Source organism: Pongo abelii, chromosome 14, assembly GCF_028885655.2.
Source record: "Pongo abelii isolate AG06213 chromosome 14, NHGRI_mPonAbe1-v2.0_pri, whole genome shotgun sequence".
Lineage (NCBI taxonomy): Eukaryota > Metazoa > Chordata > Mammalia > Primates > Hominidae > Pongo > Pongo abelii.
The window spans coordinates 84,913,416-84,919,838 of record NC_071999.2 but is presented as its reverse complement, the minus strand read 5'-3'; the positions used below and the strand labels follow the sequence as shown (position 1 = coordinate 84,919,838).

At 35.0% G+C, this 6,423-nt stretch overlaps 1 pseudogene; it reads right to left on the bottom strand.

The window, feature by feature from the left end:
* Nucleotides 1-2,754: 2,754 nt before the first annotated feature.
* LOC100458591 (pre-mRNA-splicing factor SPF27-like) lies at nucleotides 2,755-3,422 on the bottom strand (annotated as a pseudogene).
* Nucleotides 3,423-6,423: the final 3,001 nt, after the last annotated feature.

Sequence of the window (6,423 nt, the reverse complement as noted above, 5' to 3'; positions counted from 1 at the left end):
TACATCGTACGCATTAAGTAATTTTTCATCCCTCATCCAACTCTCATCTTCCCACCCGTCTGAGTCCTCAGTGACTATTATTCCACACTCTATGTCCATGTGTATGCATTATTTAGCTCCCAGTTATGAGAACATGCATTTTTTGGACTTTCTGTTTCTGAGTTGTTTCACTTAAGATAATGGCCTCCAGTTCCATCCATGTTGCTGCAAAAGACATGATTCCATTTTTCATGGCTCAATAGTATTCCATTATCTATCTATCTACCTATCTATCTACCTATCTATCTATCTATCTATATCACATTTTCTTTATCCAGTCCTCTGTTGATGGACATAGGTTGATTCCATATATTTCCTACTGTGAATAGTGCTGTGATAAACAACTGAGTGCAAGTGTCTTTTTGATATAATGATTTCTTTTCCTTTGGGTAGACACCCAGTGGTGAGATTGCTGGATTGAATGGTCATTCAATTTTTAGTGTGAGAAATCTCCATACTGTTTTCCACAGAGGTTGTCCTAGTTTACATTCCCAACAATAATGCATGTGTTCCCTTTTCTCCCCATCCTCACCAACATCTGTCATTATTTGTCTTTTTAATAATAGCCATTCTGACTGGTGTAAGATGACATCTCATTGGGGTTTAAATTTGTATTTCTCTGATGATCAGTGATGCTGAACATTTTTTTCATATGCTTGTGGGCCATTTCTATGTCTTCTTTAGAAACATATCTATTCATGTCCTTTTCCACTTTTAATGAGTCTATTTGTTTTTGTTGTTGTTGTTGTTATTGTTGAGTTGTTTGAGTTCCTTCTAAATTCTGGATATCAGCTCCCTGTCAGATTCATAGTTTACAAAGATACCATTTCATTCTGTAGGTTGTCTGTTTAGTTTTTAAATACTTTATTTCTTTATTGCAATTTTGGGTTCACAGCAAAGTTGAGAGGAAGGTACAGAAATATCCCACATATTCTCTGCCCTGACACATGAATAGCCTCCCTGAGGTAGATTATTTTTAGTATGACTTAAAATGTAAAGAAAATTATGAATAATGCATTGGCCTAGATAGTAATTGGTGAAGACTATTTTTCCTGGCAGACTGATGGCATCACTGTCACTGTGTTTCCAAATGCAGACTTGGGAGCCATATTAGAGTCTTCCTTCCTTTTTACTCTCTTCATTAAAATCCAATTGCTTCTATGTTCTAAACATCTCCAGATTCTTCCATTCCCACAGATACAGCCTTAATTCAGATGATATCATCATTTTTTATTTGAACCACTGCAATAACTTACATGTCTTCTCTTTTTTTTTTGAGACGGAGTCTTGCTCTGTTGCCCAGGCTGGAGTGCCATGGCACAATCTCGGCTCACTGTAACCTCTGCCTCCTGGGTTCAAGCAATTCTCCCTGCCTCAGCCTCCAGAGTAGCTGGGATTATAGGTGCCTGTCACCATGCCCTGCTAATTTTTGTATTTTTAGTAAAGACAAGGATTCACCATATTGGCCAGGCTGGTCTTGAACTCCTAACCTCAACTGATCCACTCACTTTGGCCTCCCAAAATGCTGGGATTACAGGTGTGAGCCACCGCTCACATGGCCCAATTTACATGTCTTCTTGTCTCTGGTCTCAACCCTTTTCAGCTCATTTTCCATACTGCTAACAAAGTAATCTTTCCAATACCCCAAATTGGACCATATCTTAGCACCAACGAACACCCTCCAGTATCTTTCCACTCATTTTAAAATCCAAGCAACTTAGCGTAGCACACAAATGTCTGCAGGATGAGACTTTATCCCACAACTCCAGTTTCACATGCTGGCCCACCCTTTCCCACTCTCCCAATTCCAAACTTTCTGAACTACTCTTTTATATCTCTTAGTCTTTGGGAAAGCAGCCACATCTGCCTACAGTGCCATGATCTTTTGAAATTTAACTTGTGAACTGCTTCCAAGAAGTCTTTCCTTGCACTTCCAGGTAAAGTTCCCATCTCTGTGCTTCCTCTGCATCGTACAAGCCTCTGTTGTCGCATCATTCTTTTGTTATAACTATTGGTTTGCACGTCCGTCTCTTCTTGTTTCAACTGTCTTGTCGAACTCTAGTAAATTCTCAAAATATATGGTGACTCTGTTGGTTGCTCTATGTAGATAATCACAGTGTTTGTAAATAAATAGATATTTTTCTCTTCCACTTAATCCTATTTCTTTTTCTTTTAATATGACATCCCCTCCACCTTCCTATCCTAAAATAGATGTGTTTTTCTACTAATTGCTGCCAAGTTGCTGTTTTATAACTTTGACTGAATTAATGAATTCCTTTTTATTCTTATTTGCTAAGAGCCTTACAAAATTAACATATGTAGAATTTTGTGTGTCTGTTTAGAAGTATCTCTTTATTAGACAAAGACATAAACTAAAAGTTTCCAAATTCCTGTACCTGCTGAAAGGTTTAAATAAAGATTCTTGGATACAAAATATGGTCTACACAGCTCAAAATTAATTCAGTGACATAATATTATGCTAAAGTTATACTTATTTTGAATGTCTAGAATTTTCTGTTAATGGTTATAAAAATACTACCAACCTAGGTATTTTTATTTTGCTAAGATAGAATAGAATTACTACAACAGTCCACACATTCTAAACATTTAAACATCAATGGTTTCTGGAAGATGCTGTTGTCCTTCACAGCTTGGAGAAAGTTCAGATGGCTTTGGTGAAAGCCAAACTTTTCTTCCAGCCACAAAACTGTCTTTTCAGAAGTCTTGCTGGATGTTTTCTTTGTTTGCCTCTCCATATTGCTACTTAATTTGATGGTTTTCATTTGCTAGTTGAACAATTGTCCAATAGTCAGTTCAGTCTTGTAATTCTTACAGATCAGGGATATCCAATTTGATTCAATTTCTCTTGATTTAGTTCCAGCTGTGAGTTGCATGTCCTTTTGCTGCTAGTTTAAATCTTGAATATGTTTTCTTAACTTCTGAAGCGCTTCTTTCTGTGCGTGTTCAGTCATATGAACTAGATTTTCATTATATACCTTCCAGGCATTACATCCACACTGTGACATTAGGTCTAGATTCTCGATTCAAATTGCTAGATAAGCTGGGCCATAGAATTGTTTACACCTTCTTGCCATGCAGTAATGTCGTTTTTCTGACCGGAGGAAGGGGCTGGAAGCTCAGATCATTTCATATGGAGCAATTCAATTGGCTGTCAAAGGGCCAGTCTTTCAAATCCATTTTTCATTGTGTCTTCAAAAGCAGAATAATCCAAGGTGTCAGGTAGCTTAGGTAGTTCTTAATAGTTCAGTGTCTGTGAGTGTCCTCTTCCACAAGCACTGTACACCAGTGGTTTCACAACCTTGATAAAAATATAGCAGCACATCCACCACAACCTCTCTGGCCACCAAACCCAAGACCATCATTTTGGAGACCTTAGGTTTCTATGCATTATTTTGATACACAATTGATACAGACAGCTAATATTTTATTTTTGATATTCATATCTATAATAACAAGTTAAGTAAGCTTGTGATTTTCTTCAAGTGCTCTTGCTTGGTTTTGAGATCATATTTATAGCCTTATAAAATGAAATGGGCAGACTTTCATAGTCTCTCTAGTTTCTGGTGCAATTTAGATAAGTCTTATAGATTTCTTGAAAATTTAGTAAAACTTGTGTATAAACCTTCTGGATTTGAGGTTTTTTTATTTTTATTCTTTTTTTATGAAGGAGGTCTTTTATTACTACTTGTATTTCTTTACGTTCATTGTTCTGGTCAAGTTTCTATTCTGCTTTTTTAGATATTTCATTTTTTTTAGATAGTTCATATTTTAACCTAGGTTTACAAATTTACTAACAGTTGTTAATAATACCCCTTTAGCATTTTAATGTATTGTGTTTGTACTTATTTATGTTATTTCATTTTGAATTTATCTTTCTCACTCAAAATAAATTTATTTTATTAAATCTTCCAAAGAACCACATTTTGGTTTTTGTTAAGCTCTTTCTCTCTCTCTCCTATATTGTAATATATATATATATATACACACTTTTTTTTTCTCCCTGGTCTCCCAGGCTGGAGTGCAGTGGTGTGATCTTCGTTCACTGCAACCTCTGCCTCCTAGGTTCCAGCAATTCTCCTGCCTCAGCCTCCTGAATAGCTGGGATTACAGGCACCTGCTGCCATGCCTGGCTACTTATTTTGTATTTTTAGTCGAGATGGAGTCTCATCATGTTGGCCAGGCTGGTCTGGAACTCCTGACCTCAAGTGATCCACCTGCCTTGGCCTCCCAAAGTGCTGTGATTACAGGCATGAGCCACCACGCCTGCCATATGTATATATTTGATGATGTTTCTCCTTATTTCTTCAGGTTTGCAATATTGCTTTTTTGCCAACATCTTGTGAACACTGAGTTGGTTGTTTTCTGTCTTTACCTTGTCCAATACGTGTATTTATATCTGCATATTACTTTAAATATTATGCTTACAAAATTTCAACAAGGAACATTTATATTGTCATCAGCTTGTAAGTATTTAGTAATTTCTCTTATTTTGTTTTTAATTATAGCGTTTTAATTTCTAAATATACAAGATGTTTTAGCTATATGTCTGTTGTTTATTTCTAATTTTATTACATTATGATCAGAGAACATAGTTTATATTAGTATTCAATTTCTAAGAATTTTTTGAAGTTTCCTTGTGGCCAGTACATAGCCAATATTTATAAGTATTTTTGTGTGCTCAAAAGCAATGCATCTTTTTTTTTGTTAGATTAACAATTCTATATGTCTTATATAGTTTGAGCTAATAATTGCGTTTTTTAGATTTGTATTATAGCTTTTTGATATGCTTGATCTATGTGTCTCAGAAAGAGATATGTTGATTTTTCTCTTTACAATTGTTGATTTATATATTTTGCTCGCAGTTCTTTTTAAAAATTAATTAATCATTATTTAACTTTTATTTTCTGTTTGGGGTACCTGTTTGTTACACAGATAAACATGTGTCATGGGGGTTTGTTGTACAGGTTGTTTCATTACCCAGATATTAAGCCCGGAACCCAGTAGTCACCTTTTCTGCTCCTCTCCCTCCTGTCTCAGGTAGACTCCAGTGTGCTCTGCAGTTCTATTATTGCTGCTTTACACATGTAGAGACTCTATTGTTCAATTCCTGTAAGCTCATGATGGTTATCTTCTTGCTCTATTGCTTCTTATCAGTAAATATTGTCTCTCTGTTCTTATTAATATTTTATGTTCTAACTACTACTTTGTGAGATATGATGATTGCTATATGAGCCTTATTTTAGTTAATATTTGTCTAGTACATCTTTTCACAACCTTTTATTTTCAACCTTTCTGTATCATTTTGTTAATCAATATGTCTTTATAAATAAAATATTGGTGAACCTTCTTTATTTAAAAATCTAGGCCAAGAATTTCTTTTAATTAGTGAATTTAATCCACTTATATTAGTAAGTGGATTAAATAATTATTAATTGCTGTCACATAATGAGTAGTTATTTTTGATATTTTACTTTTTTTTACTAATTATACTTTTAAAAAAAATTTTCTCTTCATTTCTGTTAGATGAAACTTTATTTTGTTAGTTTAAAAGTAATGCATTTTCTTATGGTGCTTGCACATATCCTAAGATCAATATTTATGTTAATTTATTCTATTATGTTCTTAAACATAAATATCGCTATAAAAATACAAGTTCTTTATCAAGATCATCTTCTCCCACTCTTTTTTTTTTTTTTTTTTCTTGAAATGGAATCTTGCTCTGTCGCCATGCTGGAGTGCAGTGGCACGATCTCAGCTCACTGCAACCTCCGCCCCCCGGGTTCAAGCGATTCCCCTGACTCAGCCTCCCAAGTAGCTGGGATTACAGGCACATGCCACCAAACCTGGCTAATTTTTTGCATTTTTTTTAGTAGAGATGGGGTTTCACCATATTGGCCAAGATGGTCTCCATCTCCTGACCTTGTGATCTGCCCACCTTGGCCTCCCAAAGTGCTGAGATTACAAGGATAAGCCACCGTGCCTGGCATCCTTCTCCCACTCTTATCATCTTGGTATTATTTAGAATTTTAGTTATGAGTTATTACACAATTTTTTCTTTGGTTAATAGATTGATAAGCTTTATTTTTTTTAACTTCCCTTATCTCTTGCAATATCCTTCTGGTTGTATCTGCTTGTTTGAGTATATTTTGCAAGAGTGTTTTCAAAATGCATCTAAGTGAGGATTCCTTTGCTTGAAAATATGGTTCTAACATTTGAATGGCAGTTGGCTGCATATAATATCTTAGGTACAAAGTTTTTTCTTCAATATTTTGAAAATATTACTCCATCCTTTTTTGTATCCAGTGTTGCTGTTGAAAAATCTGTCACTCAAATCATTTTTCTTTTATAGGTGGTCAGCTATTT